The sequence below is a fragment of the Ambystoma mexicanum genome, chromosome 7p, assembly GCF_040938575.1.
Source record: "Ambystoma mexicanum isolate Mex_15411 chromosome 7p, UKY_AmexF1_1, whole genome shotgun sequence".
In the NCBI taxonomy this organism is placed as follows: domain Eukaryota; kingdom Metazoa; phylum Chordata; class Amphibia; order Caudata; family Ambystomatidae; genus Ambystoma; species Ambystoma mexicanum.
In genome coordinates this window covers 522804650-522832232 of record NC_090939.1, presented here as the reverse complement: position 1 = coordinate 522832232, position 27583 = coordinate 522804650, and the positions used below count along the sequence as shown (strand labels likewise).

The 27583-nt window shown below is 42.7% G+C and overlaps 1 protein-coding gene across 6 annotated transcripts in view; it reads left to right on the top strand.

Annotated features, from left to right (window-relative positions):
* The window catches only part of SYTL5 (synaptotagmin like 5), an 885600-nt gene that overhangs the window by 798518 nt on the left and 59499 nt on the right, over window positions 1-27583 (top strand). The window lies entirely within an intron of this gene.

Sequence of the window (27583 nt, the reverse complement as noted above, 5' to 3'; positions counted from 1 at the left end):
GATTTACAGAAAGAACATATAGAAAACTGAAATAATAGCACAGTTGGAGCATTTACTTCTAACATATTCAATTATATTTCTTTTTACAAGTCAGAGGCCATGGTAGTCTAATGGGCTGATCTTATTACGTTGGATGTATTATTTCTCAGTAGCTCAAATATGGGCATTAATAAGCCGTACAACATGGCAATTTTGATGCAGCACCCCAGTGAGCTCTGATTGCCTCAACAACGCTCTCTCCAGCTCCTCCTTCCTTGGGCTTCCTTAAATGCCTCTACCAGCGCTCCCTTCACAATGGAAATAGAAACGGAGTTGTTGGGATTTCCCTTGTTTTCTTAATTTTGTCATGCTATTAAACATACTCACAATCTTGGCATGTTGCTTTCGAAACACAAAGATGTTTCCCAAAATGAAAACCATGCACCCAGGATGTTGCACCAGAGTGGTAATAGCACTATAATCCAATACAGTGGACTCTATCTCTCATTAAAGCCCGGAACACCTTGCTAAAAGCCATTGCTCACCTCAAGACCTCCACTTGGCCTCCAGGACTGTAACATCTTGTCGAGCAAACTAAGGGCAGACTCTCAGGTTATTCTATGTTAGCATGTTGGCCATCAGTTTGTGTTTATAGATAACTGACACATATTGCGGATGGAGTTATTACCTCCAAAAAAGCACAAGAATTACATCTGGGGGGATTTGGTTACAGAGTTAATTCTTCCATTTTACAATCAAGTCTCTGGGACTTCAGAATGTGGTCTAAGCAGATGCACATTCCACAGTTACCAGCAGTTTCAACTCTAATGCTGCTAGGAGAAATTAGCCCTGTAAATACCCCCAAACTCATAGTGAGGCCCATTCTCCTTGCTCTTGACTGTGGCACAGCCAAGCAGAATGTTGGATTACAGTCACTAACTGCAGGTACTGCCTGCCTTCTGAGAAGCCTTGCACCATGCACAATGTCGTCACTCTTCCGACCTCCATTACCCTTTCCGTACTGCCAGCTATCACGGCCCAAGGAAGATGGGGGCCACAGGGGCATGACCTACAGGCCGTGCAATGGTCCTGAAAGAACGAAAAAGCGAACGGTGAGGGAGAGCACTGACACATCACGCTGTGTATCTGCTTCCTCTCAGCCCTATTTGCTTTTCCTTGCCCGCAGGATAATAAATCCCTTCTTGGTTCTCACATCCCTCAGTTCACCCACTCCTCTTTATTACTATTTGTGTCAAAAGCGTGACAGTTCACTGAAGGGTGTGAGAATCAAGCAGAACCCAGTGCCCTCAAGAGAGAAAGAAAACGTTGCATCAGAAAAGCTCTCACAGACACTGTCTGTGGCGGGCGGTGAGGGTGTGGGGTGGGTAGAGGTGTCTCTTCACTCATTCAGGAAATGTTGTATCTTGGAAAGTGCAGTCAATCAAAAAAGATTTCAGGCACGTCTGTACCTAATAAAATTCTCTGTCCTGATGAAGGCCGTGTAATGATGCTCTAGAGACATTAAAGATGTTGTACCCCGGGCAGTCTGAGGCCGAAACACCTTTGTCGACATGTTTTCATGAAAACAATGAGTGATTGACTCCTTCTTTTTAAACATCCTTTTCGTAATTGTCAAACCATAAGGGAACAGACTGATGTGCTACCAACTTGGATGAGAAGCTGAGTAGTTGAATGAAATGCAGCATGTCCTTTAGCCACAGCAAATGTCTGCTGGGTTCTTCACCATAGGTTTGAGGGGCTGTGCTAGACCCAATCAATGTTTTTCCCTTCCTTTGAATTGTATCATGTTTTTGAAATATGAATTCTGAATTCACTTTGCACTTTTGGTTACTAATCCCACACGTGTTCTTTGCTGCACTTATCTGTTTTTGCTCTTTAGTAATGTTTTGAAGGATATATTTCTTTATTGATGTTTTTAAATAAAATATATTTTTACAGTTTTGAGAAATGCTGCTGACCGTTATTAGTAAGGTGTTACCTTAGGATTAAGTCCATAGGAAGGAATATTGTTAGGACGCTGGGTTAAGGTGTGTGCACATCATATGGTCACCTATCACCTATAACTAGATATTTGTTATTTCTTTCCCCACTTAGAGGTAGGTGCCCTTGCTCATTGTGAGGTAAATGGAGGGGTGACCCACCTTGAGATTTCCTGTCTTTTATACATACTTATGTCTGCATTGTCCTTTATTTCTAATAGAATACTTTTAAGACCTCTGAAGTATGGGTCATTTCATACATTCTTCTACAAAATGAATTACAAAAAATTAGATATAGGCATTAGCCACTGAGAGATTACTGGAGGCCAGGAAACTCAGTACACATTGGGACTCATTAGACCTTGGCGGTCCGGGAACAATGTTACCGGTAAGCATGCCAGTACCACAGTTCCCGGACCGCCATACTACGTGTTGTGGTCGCAGGAGCCTGTCTGCCCGCCAGGTCTGACCTGGCGGGCAGACCGGCACCCGAGACCACAGCACGTCGGATGCACCGGAAGCACTCTGAATGCGCCGTGCATCCGACGTCCCCATCCCCATTCAGCCCTATGAGGCCCTTGTTGCCGGCACCCGCAAATGGGCAATTATTGGGTCCGCCGAACTCGGCATGACCCGGTTCTTGCCCATTCGCGGGTGCCGGAAAAAATGCGACTCCGGCACAGCTACCGCCAGAGTTGTAATGAGGCCCATTGTCTAGTAAAAGATGCTTTTCTTTCACTCCATACAGTTATAGCACCTCTCACTGTTCCATTGCTTCCAAGCATTCAGCAGGGTCACATTATAGCTTTGCTCCATTTTCTAGTCAAATATGGTTGCTTAGAGAGCTGCCAATGTCCTAACAGTTTTTATTTTTATTTTATTGGTAACACTGCATGAAACACTGTCTCTGCTGGTAAACCGCAAGTGCTCAAGCATATGTAACTCAAACATGTTCCTCTGCTAGCTCTTACAACCTGTCACATAGGCAAGGACATGCTCTCTGGCAGCCTGTTACTCTTTCCACAACTGTGCAATGATAGTCGGGAAGCCACAGCATATGCAGAAGTATAAAACATAATTAAATCTGCCCAATATGTCAAGGATCACTGTCCTATGCTAAATAAAAGCACAAGAGCATCACCTTCCTTTTTATCGTTAGCTGTGGGATGTATTTCTAATAGAACTGAGGCACCATAATGACATAGATATTGGCTTACTTTTTTAGAGTTCCACCAGTACAATTGTGGTCCTTTTGAAAGGAATTTAGCCATTGTGAAATGAGTCAGGGGAGCTTGTATTTACATTGTATTCCTTATTGTCATGCTTGCATGATTCGCAGTTCATCAGATGATGAAACATGTAATTGTTTGAGCTAGACCTTTCCTCTTATTAAGATGCCAGTATATTTCCTTTTCAATAAATGCCCCCTACATGCATGTTTATCTACAGGCCTAATGTGTTCCAATGTTATTCGTGGTGCTTTCTATGTGTCCATTGGCATGTACTACAAAATGCTGCAGTCTCCTCAAACTGCTGTGTTAAATGTGCTACAACTTCCAAATGAAATTCCTCTTCTAAGCAGAATAGTGTGCTTACGTATCCTTTAAAATGATGGAAGAAGGTCATTGACTTGGTTGTAGGCAGCATCAGTGGAAGAACAAAACCAGAATTTCCACCTGTCGTCACGTGCTACTGCTAGAGAAATTGCCCTTGTCAATCAAAGTCAAATATGGTTGCTTGGCTGCCTTACTAACGCACACCCCTAAAAATCCAAATGTTCTGTAATGAAAAAATACCTTGAAGAACTGGCTATTTACTCCCTTAGGACTTCATTGAATACATTAAAATATGCAATCTAGTTGTGCATCTATATTATTTGCCTAGACAATTACATGCATATCCTAGTTTTCATGTTTCATGTGTGCTGAATATTCTCCTTACTTATGCATAGATTGCTCAGATGCAGATCAGGATGCAGGTTGTGAAGAGTTGGTATTTGATGTTGTATGTAGCTGCATTTGGTTCTTATTATGTTATCTGGTACACCTGACGGGGGTAAAAGAAGAGGATAAATATAAAGCTGAAGACCATGGTTGTGCTTCATTACTATTTGAGGTCTCCCGCACACACTGCCCTGATGTCCCAGGTCCTTTTAAGAATCCTTAACAATTTTGTCTTGATGGAGGAGCAGCAGCACTAGAAGGGGCCGGCGACTGAGATATACAATTTGGGAAAATGTCAACGCTGGGCCGATATCTCGACTGCTTTCGCAGAGTTAATGATAACACACCTGGGGGTAGGAGGTTTCAAGTTTCCAAAGGTATTACAGAGGGCATAGGGCCGCATATATTGGTGAAGTTTAGTGCACATTGCCCTAAAGAATACTTGAGGCTCAGATTGGCCAGCTTGTGCGTTAGTTAGCCTTTAGCAGTCTGCTCTGTTTGTAGGTCCCAGCTTAGAGTTCCTGAAGGGTACATATGAAGCAGAAGACCATGCTTGTGCTTCATTACTGTTTGAGGTCTTCTGCACACACTGTTCTGATGTCCCAGGTCCTGCAGGAATCCTTAACAATTTTGTCTTGTTAGAGGAGCAGCAGCGCTGGAAGTAGCTGGAGCGCTCTCAACCACGCTTGTGCGTTCAGGCCCCCTGTGTTGCTTGCCATGCTGCTCTTTCCCTTCCCTTTTGCTCTTTTCACTTTGGACAATCCTACGTGATTCAGCGAGTGAATCAGCAGCCTTTAGAGACACCACAGGCCTGCAGTATTCCGGGACCCTGGATTTTGCAGCCCCTTCCCTGCTTCAAATTGCCCGCTCGCTTCTAGACCAGCAGTTTGAGTCCTTGTATTCATTGGCAGCACCCAACGGCAGCAGAAAAGGCTTGGCGACCGAGATAGGACATTTTGAAAAATGGCAATGCTGGACCAATATCTCCACTGCTGACACATAGTTGATGACAACACACCTAAGGGGGACGGTTTGCAAGTTTGCAAAGGGAGTACAGAGGGCATAGAGGGGCATATATTGGTGAAGTTTATTGCAAAATGCACTGAGGAATATTTGAGGGTCAGATTGGCTAGTTTGTCCGTTATTTAGCATTTAGCATTCTCCTCTGTTTTAGGTTCCAAGTTAGAGTTCCTGATCCTCTATATTATTCCTGCGACTAGAAGCAATAAATGGGTGATATGAAGAAAATTAAATGTCCATTACAAGTGTGCGACTGATGAGGAAAAATAATGACTCTCAAACTGTATCCAATACAAACATAGAAACAAAGAGAGCCCTGGACATATGTTCTCAACAGCTCCTGCCAACGGAGCCTACACCTCAGCCACAGCTCCCTCCAAACCAGCCTAACACCCCTCGCCCATTTAGCTTCAGACAAATATCTATAAAAGAGACAGAAAAAATCATACTATCTCTAAAGCCTTACAACTGCAAAGGAGACAATTGCCCTGCCCAAATTATAAAAGATGCAGCTAGAGACCTAGCCCCCTTCATTTCTAAACTTATCAATGCATCCTTTAAGTCTAACCTAAAACAATCTTGGGTGCTTCCCTTGCTAAAAAAACAAACACTTGACCCCGCAATACCGACAAATTACAGACCCATCACCACCGTCCCTTTTCTGCTTAAAATTATTGACAGAGTAGCGTACCTGCAAATTCAGGACTACTTAGAAACTAACAACCTACTAGGCTCACGGCAATCTGGCTTCCGTCCCCTTCATGGTACTGAAACAGCCCTGATTGACCTTAAGACCCAAATTGACGAGTTGAACGACAATGGCAAATCAGCTATGCTACTCCTCCTTGACCTATCTGCGGCCTTCGACTTGGTAGATCACGCAGTCTTATGCAATCACCTCAGTTCCGCCGCTCATTTTTCAAGTGATGCTATAACCTGGGTACAATCCTTCCTTGCAAACCGGACAATGAGAGTCTTCTCCCCCCTAGCAGCCGCTGATCCCACACAAGTTTCATGCGGTGTCCCTCAAGGATCATGTGTATCTCCGACGATGTATAACATCTTTACTAAGCCTTTGTTTGACAAGTTGTACAGACTGGGTATCATCTACACTAATTACACAGATGACACTCAGATCCTTATCCCCCTTTCGGGCAACTTCCTGAAAGACACGGCCTTAGTAAATAAGATTTATCTCCTCATTCAGGCATGGATGGCATCTCACGGCCTCTGCCTGAATGACGACAAGACTGAGTTACTGATCCTCGGCTCAGAGCTGGCCATCAAAAAACTTGACCCAAACTATGCCTCATTCAACATCGACAATAATGTCATCAAAGTGATGCCTGCAGTCAAAACCCTCGGGGTCTATCTTGACTCAGCGCTCACTTTCAAGAAACAAACTAACTCACTAGCATCTTCCAATGCATATACTTGTAAATTGATCCGAGCATGTAGACCATTTCTAACTGAGACTAGCTGCATTACTCTAGCCAATGCACTCATCATATCCAAGTTGGATTACTGTAATGCTCTATATGCAGGATCGAACAAGTATATCCTTGATAAATTCCAAACTCTCCAAAATAACGCTATTAGAGTAGCTTTAAATATTCCTAATAGAGCTCATATCTCCACCTCGAGGAGAAATATCCACTGGCTAAAAATCAAAGACAGGATTGCCCTCAAAATACTCTCCCTCACCTCCAAATGTCTTAACAACATAGCTCCCCCTTACCTGGCAAACAGAGTCAACAAGAGAACCTCAAACCGTCCCACTAGAATGACTAATGCCTATACCTTAGTGGTGCATAGATACAAAAAGAGTACAGCTGGCGGTTCCAGTTTTCCGGTCATAGCTGCCCAAACTTGGAACAAACTCCCTCTGGATCTCAGAATGGACCAACCTTACCCTAGCTTCAGGCGGAAAGTCCTCACCTGGATACGCTCCAATGACACTTAGCTCGACCGTCCCATTGCCACCTGCTCTAGAGACCCTAGATGACTGTAACTAGATAAATTGATTTCTGGTTAACTAGCTTGAACTGTAGTGCCGCATTTTCCTGTACATGCACCTTGTTACTAATGTGAACTGTATAACTGTATTTTTCCTGTAACCAAGTTCTCAAGTATCCTTGTATTGTCTGCGCCCAGCTACCCCTTCGGGTTTGGTTCTGCGCTATACCAAATAAATAAACAAACAAACAAACAAACAAACATGGTCCACTTCAAAGGACATTCTTTAGATATCTTCAATAATTACAGACTCCTTTGTCACCTAAGAAAATGCCTATGAACAGGCAATCATTAATCTGTATCCAGGAATAATTGCCTCAGTGACCCCACAACTCCTATGCTAGCAACTGTTTTAAGAAGAAAAGCACGACCACTGGTCACCCCAAAAGAAAGTCAAGCGGCTCCACCATTAATCCAGCCAGACGCGGCATATAGAAATGTTCTGTCCATCTTGCACTTCATTTGCATCGCCCTTAAGTATTATATATGGATATTGAACAAGAGAAACAATAGAATTCCAATCCATCTACTCTCTATGCAACAGTTCCAGATGCCCCTTACTCAAGTTATGAGCTAAAGGACTAGTTTCTAACAGAAGAAGAACTTGGCAGCACAAGGATAACCCAACTCATTGCCTTTAACTCTGCACTTACCCTCTCTGTACAACATGTGGATGTGTCACTTTCCCCAATATATGCAGAGTCATCACTAAACCCCAGCGTGAGATCTCCTCCCATCTGGTCAGGGGAATGCAGCCGCTACCTGATCCTAACTCTGGGGTGGCTAACATGAGGAGCTTCACATGGGAGGAGATGGCTGTCAGGGGGAAGTAGTGACCCCTTTGGGAAAGACGAGGTATTCATCAAGTTATAAGGATGAGATCCCCAAATATTTAATGACCTGCTGTCATTCTTCAAGTTTCTCCTATGAAAATATCCAAAGAATATGTTGTGAAAAGTAATCTATTCAGAAAGTAAATGTAACATTCTCTAATTGAAATGGTCATGCCTTAAATAGAGGTTTAAAATACAATGTTAAAATACCAACCTTTTACACATATTGACACACTTTGACAATGTTAATTTACAAGGCAATTCAAAATAATTGAACATAAACACCCCAATCCCATTATGGACTTCAGGATCCATAATGTCCTTGGTACTGGGACAAAGAAGAGGGGCCCAGATTTAGTAGCGATCAACAGTGCCATTAACCATAATGTGCAGTCTAGTTGTTGTAGACCACAACACCTGAGCTGGACATTTAAATTCAGGAATGAGTTGCAGATGTTGGAAGATGCTGATGGAGTAGATGAGGCAGAGGTAGACCAGAATTCTGGGTCGAACACAGAAAAAGAAACACCAGTTGATGCCGACACGAGATATGAAGGCTGTTGGCGTGGCAGAGTAAGCGCAGTGGGAAGCAGTATCTGGCAAAGAAGTCCAACTGAGAGGGAGACGTGCTCCCAACCCGACAACCAACACTACAGTGTGCAGGCGGACCGCTGGAGCTGTCGGAGCTCTGGGAAGCAAGATGTGCAAACAACGGGAGTTACGCAGGAGCCAATAGGAATGTAAAAAACAGACACAAGGTCCACTGCAGCACCAGCAAGCAGACACGTGAGTTGGCCTAAAGCTAAAGGTAACCCTGGGGTGCTCTGAATAGAACATTTATCAAAAACCAATACTTTTGAATGCTGAACAAATAAAGTAATACAAAGGCACACTTCCCCTTACTTCGGACCCCAATTGGGAGAAACCTATAACCCGCATTGCCAACAGCCAAGAGGCTCGGAAGAAGCAGAAGAAAGGCAACAATTGCACAATTCCCATTACCTGGGACACCAATTCGGGGAAATCTATAACCCCCATTGCCAACAGCCACGGGGTTGTAAAGGAACAGAAGAAAGGCAACAAGGGCACAACTTCCCTTATCTGGGATACCGACTAGGGAAGACGAGTAACCCACATTGCCAACAGCCAAGAGGCTGTAAGGAGCAGAAGAAAGTCATCAAGGGCGCAACTCCTCTTATCTGGGACACCAACTGGCAGAGACTTGTAACCAGTGTAGTGGGGCAATGATTGACTGGAGAGCATGTTCAGGCTCTGCTCCCCTGCCTTCATCAGAAGAAATGAAATTATAAGACAAGAAAGGACACATTTGAAACTACACTTTAAATTCTCCTGGAAATGCAGCTGGCACAGTGGATAGGTATTTTGCACCACACAAGTAGGGAACAGACATAATTAGTGTGTTTGAAAATAGAATAGATTAGGTGACAGGAAGACATGTACACAAGATAGGGACTCACTGCACAAGAAGGGCAGGACAACTGTAGGTAGATAAGGTTGCTGATACCAATAGGGAGAAATATAATGTGACATTTATGCACCAGGAACTCGGTAGATAGCAACATAAATGTGTCCCGCAGAGGAAAATAATGTGATGAGATGTTTCCATTTTAAAATTGCACCAAACACAGCAGAGAATTAAACACTTCAGCTTTAAGAGAGGACCCAGCTAAGCACGCTATTTGAACAAATACATTTAATTCAGGAAAATGCTGTCGCCAGCTAGATGGTAGCTCCCTCAAAGGAACGTGAAGACCCAAGAACTCCCTAGGGGAGGGTTACATCTTGGAACAAGATACCATTGTGTGCATCCAACTGTCAAGGTAAATCAAGTTGCGATAACACGGCAGACTATTTGAAGTCTATGGGACGAACTGAACATGCTAGGAAATTTCATAAGTAGTTTTCAGATTAATGTCTCAACGATCGGCTAGGCGTGACAGAAAAACACGGATACTGCTAAAAGAAAAATAATTATGCCGCACATGGTGAAAGCAGAATGATTCATAATAATAGTTATTCATAAATGTGTCAAGAACAGAATGGTAATGGTACTGTTGTGAGGATAAGGAGGACCAGAATTATTAGAAGTGGTTCTTGAGACTCAGCAACATCATGGCAGAGATAACATGGGCTGTTTTATTTAATTAAGAACAAAGGCGATACGATTGTCCTCTCTTCCCATCTACATAAAGCATGTCATTGTCATTATGCAGCCAGTTCATGGAGAGTGTACATGTTAACCAATAAACACATGTCATTTTTCACCGCAGAAGTCATTTCGAGCCTACCAATAATATTCAAGCGTGATGATGTAGCACATTTTTATGGGAAGGTTTATGGGTGGGATCCTATATAAAGGATTGTCCAATTATTCTATATGTAGCTTAGTAAAGGGAACAATGACCAGGAGCAATAACTTTTCATAACTGTGACAACAAAAGGACTTCTAAACTGCTGTTTCCTGTTCAGATGTGGAGAAAATTCTCGAGTGAGAGCTTGGCTGTATATCTTGTTTTTCACCCAGTTTTAGATTGCATTTAAAGGTGGGTTACCTTGCTTTTGGCATACCACAATCCACTCTGTGTTGTCTCTTTATTGGCAAATACCAGTTGGAGGGCTATTTGGTTTTGGACCTCTGTTTCACCAGCATTACCAAAAGTCAAGAAACCATAAAAAGAGGCAGACAATGTACACTCCTCCCCACAAAGGATACCGGTGTGAGAATCTTGGAACAACTATTGCCACAAAACATAATTATAGTTGTTGGAGTTTGCATCCTGGCAGGCGAGTAAACCAGGAAAGGGACATATAGTAGTTGTTCCTGGCAGGCGATTGGTCCGGGAAAGAAGATGTTGTTTTGTGGTAAAGAAGTGTCATAAAAATAACTTGTTAAAGTATTTTCATTTGAAGAACAAGTGTGGCATTATCAGAAACAGTTGCTGTGCTATCCTGACAAAAGTAATTTATTTGAAGGAGAAAGGTGATATGCTGACAATTGTTTTGATTTATAAACTTGTGGTTTGAGAGAAATACATTTATTTATGAACTTGTGTTTTTGCGAAACACCAATTGTTTTTAAGTTGTGGAACCAGTGTTTATGAAAGAGACATTTACAGTGGATGGCTGTCGTCTTTGAAGCAAAAGATCTTGTGTGCTGAGCTGAATAGAACTTTATTGAAAAATTACTTCTTGAAAGGTATTCTTGTATTGATTCAGGGGAAGGGAATCCAACCCTGGTCACAATGAGTACTTTTCAAAGCTTATAAGTTTGAACCTTTTGAATTGAAGACAGCCAAATGTATCTTGTTTTATTTTGTTGTGTGTATTAGTGTGAGGTTCAGTGACATGTGGACACTAGGTCATCTTTCTTTAGTTAGTTTGGTAGGTAGGGACTTCCTTGTTAGGACAGGGAAAGTTCAGCATTTATGCCACATTTTTCATTTAATAAAATGGCAAACCTTGAGAAAACATTACCTTTGTGTCCGTCTCACATTTCTGACTCCTCGCACTGTTCATCTGCTGCTTCTGAAAAAACCCATGAAAATCTACATCAAAGAATGGACTCATTAACTGATTATTTTATTATAGGTTCTGTGGTTAGTAACTTACCAGTGTATCTTCAGCACAGAACCAAAGTGCAGAACACAGTTTCAACATGTAAGATTATAGTAGGCTCACCTTCCCTCAATCTAATATTGTAGTTATATGGCCAATAAATGCAAGTGTTGTAAAAGCTTGTATGCCATTGTGAAGCTGCAACTTGTAGCTTCACAATGTAATCTTGATTTTATTTTATAATGATTCATTGGTTTACATATCTGTGTATTTTTTATTGGATTTTTTCTTTGCAACAGATAGTTCTAAAGCATAAATTTACATCCACATAACATATATGGTGCAAAAATGACCAAAGTGTGTACAGTAAAAACTCAAACACAACTCCCAGTTCCTCCAATACTGCTGCATTTCATGGATTTCAAAGTGGAGAGTATGAAGGAGGCTCTCATGTGCTCTCTATAACAGTCCTCCTTGTTTGACCCTCTGGGTACCCCTTGATAAGCTCTAAGGATTGATGCTTTGTCATTTTAAACAGATTGGGTATAATCAGACTTTGCAGACATCTGTAGCTGCGTCCTTGTGGCATGATGGTAATTAAGAAAACAGGCTAAGTGTAGATACGGAATGGAACTATGGTACACATGACATACAAATGCCTGGATAGACGTTGCACTGCCTGTCTCTTGTTTAAGGGACACACCAAACGCACTGTGAATCTATTTTGAACGCTTTGTCTCTGGGTGTTTATTTCGATTTCAGCAGGCCAGGTGGTGCTGAAAGGTCTGACCTTCACCTCAGTGCTGTGCTGGGAGCACAGAGGCAGCGGTCCTGAATTTTGTGCTGAGCCAGCGGCCGGTCTGTGTGAGAACAGGTCTCTGCGAGGCGGCACAGACAAAGGACAGAAGGAGTTTTACTGGCCGTATGGTGGCCGTTGGCCGGGAGATGTCCGTCAGACAAGGAGCACACAAGTGCTGGGTGTGCGAGCATGGCGTTGGTGCCTGGCTTTTTGAGGTGATGCCCTGCGGAGTTCGGGAGTGTATTGGAGTCGTGGCAACCAGGTTTCTGTGTTATTGCTGCAGTTGTGCGTCTGCAGCAGAGGATGGCGTTGGGGTGGTGGTCCCCGGCGTCATGGACTCTGATGGTGTCGCTGAGATGAAGGGACAACGGCGATGTGACCTCTGCAGCATTGCAAGTGAAAGGGTGACGTTGGTTTGTCATCGCGAGGCGTTCCAACGGGAGCGGCTGGAACGCGGAAGAGAATTCGAATGCGATGCGTATGAGGCTTGTTGTCGTGAAGTGTACGTTGGAGTTCTGTTTCGGATGAGGAGCGACATTACATGGGACTGCTCCAGAGATCTGAATTACTTGTCGGTCAATGGTGTTGGAACTGGCCAGATCTGTGCTGCATTGACAGTGAATTATGTAACCGGGGAAGGGATGATATGCAGCTCAGGTGTGGGTTGTTTCTTGGAGTGCGCGACGAGGGACAAATCAAGGACAACGTGTTTCACGGGAGTGACAGACATGTGTTCCTTCCTGGATATAAACGGGTGTTGCTGTTTGCTGTTTATGGACCCGGAGGTGTCGGGTTTTGACTTCTGCGAGCAGTGTTACACTTGGAGGACAGTTTGTTTCTTCGCGGAACAGTAGTGAGCCAATCGGGTGAGGCCGGTCTTTGTGATGTTCCATTTATGTGTTGTGGCCTGTCTGTATTTAGCAGCGGTGTGTCAGTGTTACGGGCCAGTATGGATTTGTGTGTTTGTGTTGTGGCCTGAATGTTATTCAAATTGGATGCATTTCAATTCAAATGTTATTTTGTGGTTAATCTAACTTTCTTGCAGGTGGGCTGAGACTGTGTTGATATGGACTCAAGGGTGGTTTGGACTCGTGGGTGTTTGGTCCATTAAATGTGTACTTTTGTGTTAACCTAAACCTAGCTTTCTTGCATGTGGGGAGGAAACTGTGTTGATCTGGACTCGCGGGTGGTTTGGACTCGTGGGTGGCAGTGTAGGATGCGAACTGTCATCGTTCAGTGAGATTGCAGTATCAATGTTCTCAAATGGCTTCCTGGTGTTTACATGCTGCATCAGGGTTTATGATCTGATTTTGTCCTCTGTCTCCTGTGTCATTGTTGGTGTGCGTGTGTGTGGTGTGTTGCATTTTTGTGTGTTTTTGTGTTTTTGTGTGTGTGTGGTGTGTTGCATTTTTGTGTGTTTTTGTGTTTTTGTGTTTTTGTGTGTGTGTGTGTGTGTGTGTGTGTGTGTGTAGATGTTCCCAGTTTGGGGTATTGTGTTTCGGGGCAAGGGGGTCCTGTTTGCGGTGAAGTGATGGTAGCCTAGTTTATGCTAGGGTTCCCATATTTGCAGGTGTCTCCGTTCTGGGGGCAATTCTTTCGGGGCAAGGGGGTCCCATGTATCGTGAGTTGGTGGTGTCAGTGATGGTAGCCTAGTTTATGGTAGTGGTCCCATATTCGCAGGTGTCTCCGTTCTGGGGCAGTTCTTTCGGGGCAAAGGGGTCCTGTGTATTGTGAGTTGGTGGTGTCAGTGATGGTAGCCTAGTTTATGGTAGTGGTCCCATATTCGCAGGTGTCTCCGTTCTGGGGCAGTTCTTTTGGGGCAAAGGGGTCCTGTGTATTGTGAGTTGGTGGTGTCAGTGATGGTAGCCTAGCTTGTGCTAGGGGTCCCAATGGTGGTAGATGTCATTGTTTGCAGTCTGGTTGGGGCTAGTAGATCCTGTGTGGTGTGTAAAGGTGTACGCTGCAAGTGCAGTCTGGTTGGGGCTAGGGGTTCCGTGTGGTGTGGTGGTGTGCTGCAACTTTGGTTGTAGGTGTACTGGGTGTGAGTTCTGGCAGGGACTAGGGGCCCCAGGGTTTGGTGAGTGCTGCGGTGTTGGTTGTAGGTGTACCGCGTGGTGTCTGGCAGGGACTAGAAGTCCCAGGAGTGCGGTGGTGTACTGCAGGTGCAATTGTAGGGGTGCTGCGGAGCAGTTTGGCAGGGACTAGGGGTCTCGTAGTTGTTGTGGTTCAGGGGCGCGTGCTTTGGCCGCCGTTGAGGTTGACTGTGGTTTTCGGTTGGTGTTCGGGTGTGTGTGCATTCTTTTTGTGAAAGGTGTTGTGGACTGATGTTCAGGGGTGTTGTGCTTGTTGTTGCTCTCTATTGAGCTGGGATAGTGCCCGGGGGTGGCAGCCCTGGTGCCCTGGGGTGCAGACCAGGGTGGAAGAATGTTGGTGCACGGAGACGTTCTGACGGTTATTGTAATGCATTTTTGGGGACCGCTGGGGCGTGGCAAGCTCTAGGTTTCAATGGGCTGCTTGAAACAGGCAGAGCGCGTAGTTTATTATTTTTGGTCCTCTGGAGTTTTCCAGTTCAGGTTGAGGGGAGGTGTTAGCCCTTATTCTACTTCGGTGGGTTCCTCTTTTATTGTGGTCTTGTGGGAACGGTTTGGAGTAGGAGGTATCCTTTGGCACAGTTAGGGTGCAGGTCCATTTGTACCATTTGTATCTTTTGGCACGGTTTGGGTGCATATTCTTGGGGTGCTGCGTAGGTGTATTGTTGTGCAGCAGAGTTTTGGTGTTTATTGTTGCACAGCCGTCTTAATGTGCTCTCGGGTGTTGGTTGGCATCCTGTGTTTATGTGGAGGAGGTGTGTTTGTTTGGGGTTGTGAGCTATGCTCTAGGTGGACAGTGTCTTTCAGGAAGGTGGGTGTGTGTGCATTTGCAGTCTGGTGTGTTGGTGCATTTACGTGCTGGCCACACGTACTTGTGGGGTGTGTTTTAGGATGGAGGAAGAGTGTTCAGAAATGTAAGGAGGGTGAAGTGTGGTAGTGTTGCAAGATTCCTCTCGTTTGAGAAATGTGAGGAGGGAGAGGTGTTATAAGGTATGTCTGGGTGCTGGTGACATGCTGGTGACATCACTAACCCTGGAATGCTGTGATGTCAGTGAGGTAGAGTGTTGTGGTGTTGTGATCAGAACTAGGTTCTAAGAGTTAAAGTTGAAGAGTGTAAGTTGGCGGTGTTTCTCCTGGTGTCTTTCCTGGCAACTATGATACCAATAAACCTACAGTAAACTTACATGCTGGTCCGGGTTTTGGTGTACGGTACAACGTTATTTCATCCACCTTTGTGACTCTTAAGACCTGCACCATGACCCTATTTAATTTGAAGTACATGTTTGCAGCGGCAGCACAACATATACCGGTGGACTTTTTTCAGCTAGGGACAGCAGATCGTGGAATCAGTGTCACATTCAAGTGTATGGCTATCCTTCAAGCTCCCATTGACTTGGTGGGTTGTTGACAGATCCTGGGAGTCTTTCATTGTCTCGCTTAGTATGATAACCAATAGGGCTGCTCTATTGGAGCAAGATGGCAGTGTAAGAAAAGGAGCTGGGTGACATGCATTCTGAATGGTCCATTCTGTTTGTGCACTCTGACTTTCTTCATCTATGCTCAGTGGCGGCTGATGAATCTTTGAACTGCAGTGGTTAAAATGGTTCATTTTACAGCACTTTCCATGAACAGTTGGGTAAAAAGCCACACAGTGTGCAATCAGTTTTTGTATGGTGTCGCATGAAAAATCCAATGGATGCAAGTCACCAACAGTGTACAGGACCATTTTCCACTGCTTTTTCATGATGCCTTTACCCACAACATATGCCAGTATATAAAACATTTCCAAACTACCAGCACGCATACATGTACATGCACGATGCACCAATATATGCCAATATTATCATATAAGGACTCAATAAAAAATGCTATTCCACAGAAAGAAACTATATCCAGACTGACTATTTGAAGATTGGCCAGTGCACTACATAAACACACTTATGTTTGCTTTTACGTTTGATGCAAAGTACTTTGGGTGATCTAGCGCGTTATAAGAATTAAAGTAAAGTAAAAAGTACAAAAATGCCATGACACACAAAGAATATGTGGCCAGACTGGAGCCCCAATGTAAGCCAGTCTAGCCAATGAATAACTCATCATTTTTGCTTTACTTTTGATGTGAAGTAAAAAGTATCAAATGCCATGTCACAGTAAGAAAGTAAATGTACACTGACACCAGATGCCAGGCTAGCCACTTAATAACACTTATCGTGTTTGCTTTACCCTTGATCGTGATACCAAGTAAAAAAAGGCATGCCACATTAAGTAAGTAAATGCAGACTGGCACCACTAATGTAGGCAAGTATAGCTATGTAATAACATGTATCATGTTTTTTTACGCATGATCTAGAGCAACTGTTCATCAAGGGTTAAGGTCAAGCAAAAATAAGTTATTACGTGGCTAGACTGGCCTACATTCAATTTATGACAGTCTAGCCACGTAATAACACTTCACTTTTCGTGTTTTCTATACCCTTGATGCACACTTACTGTGCATCAAAGATAAAGAAAATGTCAAATGTAAGTGTTATTACATGGCATGACTGGCCTACATTGAATGTAGAATAGTGTAGCGATCTAAGAACACTTATCATGTTTGCTTTACAGTAAATATGCATCAAGGGTAAAGAAAACATAAGTGTTATTACATGACTATACTTTCCTACATTCGTTGAGTCTATGCGCGTACTACCACTTTACTTATCATGTTTGCTTTACCCTTGATGCATGGTACTGTGTATAGAGGATAAAGCAAATAAGAATGCCATGCCCCCAGCAGCCGCGCACACATGCATGCACATGCATGCACACAATCAACACTTTCACCTGTGCTTTCACACACCAGTTATATAATGCCTTGTATGCGTGCATTCATAAAAACAAACCCACCAATATACACATGTACTTGCATACGTACAAAATACTTACCATGCCTGCTGGCAACCTACACATGCACCACGCTGCCAAGGAGGACCGAATTGCCCTCCTCTCTACGATGTGAACATGCTGACTAACAGGAGAGGACATCTCTCCTGCAATAATGGGAGGTGGCAGGGCCAGGCTTCTGACACTCCGCCGCCTCTCATTATTTTGTGCTATGATTGTTGCAGAGCCCAAAGGGCTCTACTAAAAAGAAAAACGATGTGTAGCAGGGGACATGCTCTAGCTCAGAGTCAGGCAGCACAATCCCCAGTGCAAATAAAGCACACAGGTGCACTGTACTGCCTTCCATTCTGGAGCTGTATGGTACCTTAAATCACAGGACCCTTCAAGTTGTCCGAGTCAGGACCGTTCATAGTTTTCAACAATGTACCAACTGAATTTCCCAACAGAGCATGCCATGCGCACAAGAGGCAAGAGGAGGAAAGTTCTGCATTCTGCCAACTTCATTTTTGTCCGTGCTATCCTCATGGAAACTAAACTGAACTGTGTCCAGATGCTGCCATTCTTCGCAGTGTCCTACGAATACGAATCCTTGTGTTAGTGTGAGAGCATGCTGTGTTCTTCACCACACTCGGCCACAGTGACCTGCTGGTTCTATGCAGCTTTAACAAATACATAAGAATTCGTTTCAAATTGGGGTGGTTTTGGGATATGTAGCTAAGAAAGCATATGTTAAAATTGGAATGCTATTTTGTGAAATGATGTACTAAATTGTGTCTGCCGCAGTGAGGAATATTATCTATAATAGAAAATCCATTAGAGAAAATAAAGTCTATTAGAAAAAAGCCAGCCGACCAACAAGTACCATAAACCTATACGATGTTCAGATAAACTGCTAGCTTGCACCTTGCTCTGGAGATTTGTACTAGGCCAGTTGCTTCATATTTGAGGCTCTGAGATACTTCGCCACATGGCAGGTCTGGGCTCTTGATAGGCGCAGGCCTTGGCCACTTCACACTGTCTTCTGATTCTCTAGGCAAAATACAAGACGAATTTCATGTAACGGTACCTGACAAGATTCATTACAGAAAATGCACGATGAATTTCATGTAAGCCTACTTTTCTGACAAGATTTATTAGACAAAATCTGAGATGAATTTCATGTAAGGCTACCTTCCTGACAAGATTCATTAGACAAAATACAAAATAAATGTCATGTTCCGCTAATTTTCTGACAAGACCTATTGGACAAAATGCAAGACGAATTTCATGTAAGGCTGCTTTTCCTACGAGATGTATAGTGTTGCAATTTATCATTTAATAGATTAGTCAATCTCCTAATTCTCCAGTTGTTTGACTTGTTAATAACTAGAGTGAGAATACTACATGGAACGAATGATTGTGCTGCTCAACTGCGTAAACCAATATATCCCATGCAGTACCATTGAAACCCGGCTCTAACGATGCCTTAACTCTATTCTGTTGCTCTTTTACCACTGTTAGGTAAACTGGGAGCATGTTGTTTTTGTGAGATTACCAATGAACCAATAGGCACTAGGTTTTGGAATGTTTCTTTCATTCCCAGATGAAATCCTCAGTAGATTTTGAATTGGAGGTGAGTAGCAAAGCCTGCTTTGATGCTGCTGCTGCAGAGGCCACAGTTTGACCAAATCAAATACAATTTTCTGTGCCACAAGCATGTGCTTTGCCTCCATCCACGTTCCTATCGGATCGACAAAAAAGACGCATTACTGCACCTTTAAGGTGAAATGGGACAGCGTTTAACCAGGGCTTGCTGTTTTCCTTTCTTATTCAAGTGTTACTATCTACCTTATTGAGATATTCACTTCTCATCAAGGACATCTTAGTGGGAGGGAAACAGAGGATGATGAGCAAGGGCCCCACCATGGGAAGCACCCCCACCTGGCTGCCTGGTAGAAAGAAGTCGGTGCACACTTTATTATAAAAGAAATAACCCATTTCATGATATTGTTTAGTGGGCTGCTAAGGCACCGAGCCTGATAGCTGGCATTTCTTTACAAAGAAGTCCGCAGCTAATCAATTATTTCTTGTAATTACCTGTGTTCACTTACTAAATACAGTTTACACATTCACTATAGCACAACTCGTATATCATGTTCACCTGTCTTTGCTGTATGACAATTATGGGTAAACAAATTGTTTGTGGAAAAATTGGGCTCTTCTCAGCTTCATCTTTTAATGTGATATGGGATCTCGTGCACTCATTATGTTTAACCAGTCAAAATTCCATGGCCCTACATATTTAAAAGGTTCAGCCCCTAACAGAGATTTAGTTCCCTGGGTACACGCTTCAAAAAGTCTTCCATCATGGCATAAATAGCTATAGTATTGGTTTGTATATAATAATAGTGCCCATTAATATATAAAGTCATTTGTTGATTTGCTCACTCATGGTAACGCCACTTAAAACTGTGGCCGTCTACTAATCTCAGCCTATGTTTGGATATGTTTACCTCCTGGCAACTTCTAATCCACATATCCTCTACCTATGTATTGTATGTGTGCCTTCCTCGTTGTATGCATTCGGTCCTCTGTAGCCATGCTTGAGTACTTGTACATTCTGAGAGGCTACTAATCCGAATTCTGCCTGTGCTAGAAAATATACATCTCTTTCATGTGGCTACTCATCAGTGCCCTGCATCTACACTATAGCCTGCACACCTACCTTATATCTGCTACTGTGAAGTACCTATGATAGGATGTAAGTAGTCTCGTCGTGAACTGCTAAAGTTGCCCTTGAACTGCCACTTCCTTATTATTCTGATTCAGGCAAGGATGAAGAAGGTATGGGAACTTGAAGAGAGTACCCACCTTTCTTTTGATGGCTGTGAGGGCAGCATGCCAAGTTATGGATTGTGATTGTGACAAAATGGGCAGAGGGCACGACCAGAGATTCTCGGATCATTTCTTTTCTTTGTTTTCAGTTCGGAAAGGGCACACACAGGTGTGTGTCGCACGTTGGCTAATGCTCTTCTTTGCCGGTAGGACAGAGATTTGTATACAATCTACAGACTGTGACAAAGTGCCATGCGTCCCACTGGTGGGTGAGACTGGGAGAACCATGGGGGCTGGAGACCACCACCCACTACTTGAAGTAGGTCACAGAGGAGGCAAATGGTGGATCCTAAGTTGCCGCAGTCCACCGTAGCATACTGTGTCTTAATAGTCCTATAGCTACAAGGCCACCTTGTGAGGATCCTAGTAATGACCAGGAGGTTGTTGGCACCCATATTGAAAGACATAATGTCTATGATGCAAGAGCAGCCCTTCTCAAAATATCAGCTCACTTGTTAAAACAGAGTAGGACTGGATTCAGTAATGAGGAAAATGTTTCTGAACAACATCTGCTTGCTGAAATGCAGCAGCAGCAGGTCCTCGCAGGATGGGCAATGTGAATTCCAGGAATTGGTTTGAGCGTAGACGATCAGCATTTCTCATGCTTTCCCTTGCAGCAGCTTGCAAGCCTGATGTGCAGGATCTCGCTGAAGCAGCGTAATGCGAGAAGAATTCACTTCCAATCAATTTAGTCTGAATCTTTTCAAACAAGGTCTTAAAACATTGCAGGTGTCATTAAAGAAAAACAATTTCTGAGATTAAGGTAAGATTTTTAACTAGTGACTCTTCCTTCTTTTTCTGCTGAGCTAATAATATTGTTTAATTGGTCCAGCTCTACCATTTATATTTTTATTTCGTGTTTGCTTTCCATGTTTATGTTCAAAAATTCTAACATGGAAACACATGGAGATGGGTACACTTTGTGGTAGATTATTTATTTCCTTCCTAAGTATTTCCATCAGGGTATTCTTTTCATCCAATTACATTTCACCAAGATATTGGATTGCCCTAATGTTAGTCTATGTGATCAAACTTGACAGGCCCAAAGAATTCCACATACATTCTGTATGGGTTGCCATAGGTACCCCTATGGCCTTCCTCCACTTCAATACCTTCAGTTTCTTGTGTCATTTATCAACCGCCAAAGGCCATAGGTTTGCACCAGACAATAAAGTAGAAACCACGTTGAATTTAGATGCCACAATTCATTTGTATAGACAAAAACAACTCTATCAAATAGCAAAGCCATTTAATTCAGAGATTTTTTGACATTATTTGAGAGCTCTTATTTTCTGTTGCCTTACAATGGCTAGACCAGTTCATCCTATCATTTATTATTGTCCCCAGATATTAACAAGCCCTCCCCACCGCAATGTGGGAGAGGTTTTTAAACAATCCATGAATTAGTGCATGTAGTCCGGTCTCCCTTTGGTATGTCAAGCACATTATCTTCATTTAAATGTATTTCTAGTTCATGCTTAGTCGAATGCATGAAGACTTGATATAATGCAAGCCAATATGACTAATAAAATAAAATCATCATCAGCCTATGCTTCCGAATGTAGATGGTCGTTGCCCTGGTTGTGCGGAAAGACATGAATTTGTCTGAGAAATTCTGGTACATTGGCATTACATAAATGAAAAGTATAGGAGCTAGCATTCAGCCTGGTCTCTGGCAGCGCAAGGTATGACGTTTCTTTGTTGATCATCCCTGCATATCGAACACTTGTGGAAGTCTGAATACATAGAGCAATACGTATTCAAAGGAGCTCCTTGGTTTTTCTCCATGTCTTTAATTTGCACCACAAGATATCTCAGATAGCTTTGTCAAAGGCTGGCATATAGACCAAAAAGGTGGAATATTATGTCCTATGTGTTGCATTTAGTGCCTTTTTAGCTATAAAAAAGCAAAAGCCAAAAATGGCTGCAGCGATTGGGGGGCTCACGAGAACTGATACTCACCTAAAAGTCTAATTGGTCCCAATCCTTCTAAAAATGTAGAAGGTAAAAGCTATCCCCTCTGTACTACAAGGGCAGGAGTCTGGTGTTTTGAAACCCCATTTAAAATGCATATTGAAGACAAGACCTTCCTTGGGTAGATACTCGGTCTACCATCTAGTGCCCCTGTGTGCGCTGCTCACACAGAGCTGGCAATAGAGTACATAGGTACTATATACAACTAGCCCCTAGAGTACTAAATACATTTCAATATGGTCTAAGCCATATGCTAACCTCACTAGCGACATCATACACAGTACCTTAATGTATGGTAACCCAGGTAAGATATGTTGTCTAGCATTTTGTAAAATAAAATGCATTATAGTCAACTAACAGTTCAGAATGGTTCAGTCCCTCTGGACTTATAGATCTATCCAATAGAGTCATTGTTAGGAACTGACGTTTGGGGAAAATATGCATTGGACTGCGAATAAGTCAGTCAAAATACTTTTATTCGGTATAAACAAGTTGGAACAAAGCACCAAATTCAAATAAAAAGTGATACAAAGAAGCCGACTGATTTAAAAAAAAAACACTGAATTAAAAAAAAAGGTTAAAACATCATACAAAGATAGCACATTTAAAAAAACAAGGAGAGCTAAGCACCCTTGAAAAAAGAAGCTGCAAGATCCAAATCAGTAAAATAACTAATTCCGGAACTTATTTCTTAGCAGCCACGCCCGGGAGGATAGCTCAGGGGCAACATGCTCGCCTTGGCAGCAAGACGACTTGGAGCAACACAGGTTCGATCCCAAGGTCTGCGCTTAGAAACCTCTGGGTATTAAGTGCGTTGTAAATAACCAATCATGTCATATCATGGCTTTATCAAGCAGTTGCAAATACCACATGAGGTAGCAAACATTATGTTAAAAATTTCATAGTTTGAGGTGCGAATCCCAATGAGCCTTAAAATCGGTTTCAAATACAATTGCCTTAACCCCAAAGTCTTGTCACATATCGGGTAATAGTGCAGCACTGTTTCTTTAGCTATACCACATATTGGGAAGGTATCCAATGCAGAGCCGCTCCAAGAGTGTATAAAAGAAGCAACCAGAAAGATACCCAGTCTCAAGCGCAAATATCTTTCAAAAGGGGGTGAAATTATGTCTAAATATTGCTTAAATCTAAGATCACTGTTGTGGGCGAGATAATCAATTCCCAGTCTGCCCTTGGCAGCATCTGCCAAAGGTTGTTCTTGGACTCTCAGCTTTTTTTAACTTTGCTCAGAACTACACGACTACTGCCCCTAGGATTATCCCACAACCCAAATGCACCCAAGACAGAATGCATATTTTTGATGTGAGCAAAACATTTAAGGCTCTTTCCTCCATCCAAGGACATGATATGTAACAACGCAGATCTACAATTCCCCAGGCCTGGTTGGTACCAAACTCTTATCTATAAAAAAAACTGAACTTAACATGCCCTGTGCACCTATGGGGATGGTGATATAGTCCAAATGAGTGGTTGCTGAGGAAGCACTCAAAGGGAGTAACAGCAATTGCTTTAAAAATGTGTTTTATTTGATGTTCAAATGTCCTACATTGGCGTACCCCCAAAGCTCCGACCTGCTTGCTATATGGTGGAGTGCGGGGATACGGCTCCACTTCCATGATGGAAGAAATAGAACTTGATGCCCCACTTAACCTTTCCAGATGAATCACTGCTCTATCAATCTGGGCCACCCAACCGGGATTCTCCTGGAACCTTACTCCGAGGTATCCAAAATGGTCAACCTGCTCAATTGAGGCACCTTCCGCTTTCAACCGGATTGATTAAAGCTTTGAGTAATATGGACTAAACACCATCGACTTAGTTTTGCCAACATTCAAATTAAGTCGTAGCTCTGAGAATCATGATAAATTCAAAAGCCTATTAACATTTTTCATTCAAAAATGCCAACATCTTTAACATAACATGGTGCTTGACACTGGCGGAACCTTTTTCCATTACAAGATTCAGGTTTAACCTCTTACATATCAATAGTATTCACAGCGATAGAGAGAGGAAGAGACGTCCATGATTGTCAACGCCCACATTGTTCTGATGAAATTGAGCTAATACATTACTTATTTTTCTGTCCATTGTAGAGTCTTATACATAATGGTACACTAATACCTCTTTTGAGAAACGGACAAGTTAGGCAACTCAAAACCTGCCTTAATGTCCCTCTGATGTCAGAGGAGGAATGTACTGTTCGGGTACTAAACAAATATGTTTGCTGCAAAAGAAAACAACAAGTCAGTACATTAATCAGGCTAACAAAGTAATTTATTTGCAAGGTTTTATGGTCCTGACCACTTCCTCAGGCAGAAATGCGATGAAGCATTAAAAAAATTACAGTTTTAATAGCCTCTTTTAGGATTCATTATTCTTTCATGTGTGCCTGTCTGCGGACCTTATTTGTAACTTGTTCAGAAAGGCATGCATGACATATTTCCAACCTCCCTCACGCCATGCTGCACTCTTCAAGTTTTGGATGGTGCAATGTGTTAAGTGGGGCATGAGGCAGTGCAACGAAAGAGAAGGCAAGAAAAAGCAAAAAGAAAAACACACTCACATCCCACCCTGTTAGAGTGCTCTTAGGACCGCAGGCGGGAATGGCATGGTGTCACTCATGGTAGGTGCAGTCCTGTTGAGGCTCGGTATATGACAGGACAGTCCCCTTACAAGAATATTGGTTGCACAATTATCCACATATCAGGCTTGAGTCTAGAAGCCCAGTAGGGAGAAGCCACAGCCCCGCCCTATGTTAGGCCTTTGACTTGTGGAACCCGGTTGGTAAGTTTGTATCAAATACCATTTTGGGAATGGGTTACATCACAATCACGAGGAAAGGATGGGGTTTCATGTGAGATAATGGACCTCATAGCCCTCTGGGAAGCTTGTGGTTATCTGGCTTTTTGAGGGCTAGTATGGCTGGGCTGGAATGATTGTGGATCTGAGCCATTGGCTTAGAGATGCTGGTTGGGCAGGTGTTGTTTCAGCCAGATGTCAGTGAAAAGCTTTGGAAAAATTGATGGAAAGTGTAAGGTCTGAATGGTGTGATCCCTGCATCTCGATGTGTGGAAAGAAGGAGAGTTTGTTAGTTGGGCTAGTGGCTCATGAAACCATGATTTCTCTTCATGTTCCCTGCCAGTGTATTGAAGATGTGCATGCATTTGAATTTATAGGTCTCCCTGGCTTTGTCAGCCCTGAAATTACCACAGAGCACAGCAATTTTTAGAAATTCATGGGTATGATTTTTTCTGATGAAAATGACCAACTCAGCTGTTATTTGTGCTTTCATGTTCTTATTTAGTTGATGGCCAGTTTTCTCCAAGTAGTTTTCCCCAGCAGGACATTTCATGTACATAATCAAGCATATAATTTTGTTGGATGCACATGTAAAATGCCCCATACATTTGTAGTCCTTCCCTGTGTTGGGAATCTTGATCATATCTCAAACGTCTATGTCTGGACAGGTTAACCATCTTTTCTTTTTTGCATGGCATTGGTCGCTTTTCTGTGTTATTTTGTCCGTAGTTACGTAGTAGAGTTACTCCACATCCATAGTTGCTGGTATGCACCCTTTGAGAGGGGGCGTTTCAGATCCACTTTGTTGAGTACATCAGTGGTGTCCTGGATGTAGCTGGTGTTTCTTACAAGTGGCTTCAAGATGTTCTCTGTCAGCATGCCTGATCCAGGGATCCAGGCATCCAGGGTGGAGTTCTTTGTGTATCTTGGAAAGATTGCAGAAAGGATAAGGTACTGGTTTATCTGGTACCAGCCTCTGAATGTGTTCCTGGATGTTATTTGGAAGTTTATTTATAATCTTGTAAAGGTCACTTTTATATTGTTTTGTTGGGTCTTCCTGCAGCCGTTTGTGGAATTTTGTGTCAAAAGGTTGCCTGTGTGCCTTCTGCACATAGTCACTAGTATTCATTATGACAACCGCTCCTCCTCCTTTGTCTGCTGTTTGGATTGTAATACTCTGGTTGCTGTTCAGAGATTTTAAAGTCCTCCTTTCTGTATGTGCCAGGTTATAGGAGTGTTTAATATGTTTGTCCAATATGGTGGGTATTTCTCTATGTCTGAAACTTTCAATGTTTTGGTCCAGTTTTGGGTTGCAGCCAATGTCCGGAGTCCAGTTGGCGTTTTATTTTCTGTCTTTGTATGTGACCCAGTGGTTGACAATTTCATGTCTGTTCTAATTGTCGTTCAGTTTGTCATGAAATAGACCTTCAATCTGAGTCGTCTGAAGAAGGCTTCAAAATTACTGCACAGTTCTCTGTTGTTAGTGGGCTTAGAAGGGCAGAATGTAAGCCCCCCCGACAACACTGAGTCTTCTGTCTGTTTTTTCGCACAAAATCTAAAAAGTTGACAGCACATCCTCTTGTTGGAACATGTCTCTTTCTCGTTCCCACATTCTCATGTGATGCTGGAATGTTTCTCACTCTCTGTCTCAATGCTTCACGCATCTTCATTTTGTTGTGTGGAAGAAACTCTACAAGACTCTTTGTGGAGGCTTGGAGTTTATTCCATATTTATATAATGTGATTGCAGTGGGTGGTTTTGACTGATACTTGTATCATCCTTCTCACCAATAATGTTGTTAAATAATCTTTCTGATGTCCTGATATATATGTGTTGTGAGAATCTTGTGTTGTAAGTCAAAGCCAGAGGCTTTATGATGACCAGTCATCTTGATATCTTATTTTCCCTTTTACATTTTCTCAGAAAGAAGAGGTCACTGTCAAGCTATGCTTGTTTATCCAATTGTTTCTTTAGCTTCATTTTGTTGTGGTATATTGTGGTATCTTCCATATTTTAAGTTCAGTTTTCTTGTACTGTGCGAGTTAAAGGTAGAATAAAGTAGGGATCCAAAAGAAAACGAGTGGATGCACAAATTAGTCGAACAAAGTCATTTATATTCCAGCTTTCATGGTCTTGACTTCTTCAGGCAGAGATGTATGAAGCATTCATTACAGCGTAAATAGCCAATTCTGGGATTCCCTAATTCCTTATCTGTGACTGTCTATGCACCTGATTTGTAGCTTGTTCAAAGAGTCTTCCATGACAGATGTTCCAAATCCTCACACATTGCTATCCAGACAGCCCACCCTGTTAGACTGCTCCCAGGAAGGCAGGAGGGGATGGGATAGTGTCAGCATTGGCATGTACAGTCCAGATGAAACTCTGTATATGTCCAGCTGGTTCCTTTGCTACAATATTGGTGGCATAATCATCTGCATATCAGGATTATGCCTCTAGAAGACAGGTAGGGAGGAGGCACAACCAGTCATGTATTAGGCCTTTGACTCATGGAGCCAGGTCTAGTAGGTTTGTGCCAAATACCATGTTGGGATTGTATTTCATCACAATCATGAGAACATGGTGGTCTATGACATGATAACTTATGTTGTAAAAGTCATGACCAACAGCAAATATACAATCAAACAGACAAATAAAAAACTCAGGGGTCTTGGTAAAGTGAGGAGGGGTGCCACCACATAACCTCCTATTTATCATTATGAAATGGGCCGTCTCCATTTTGGACAGCCAGTAAGGGCTTTTTCATTGGATTTAT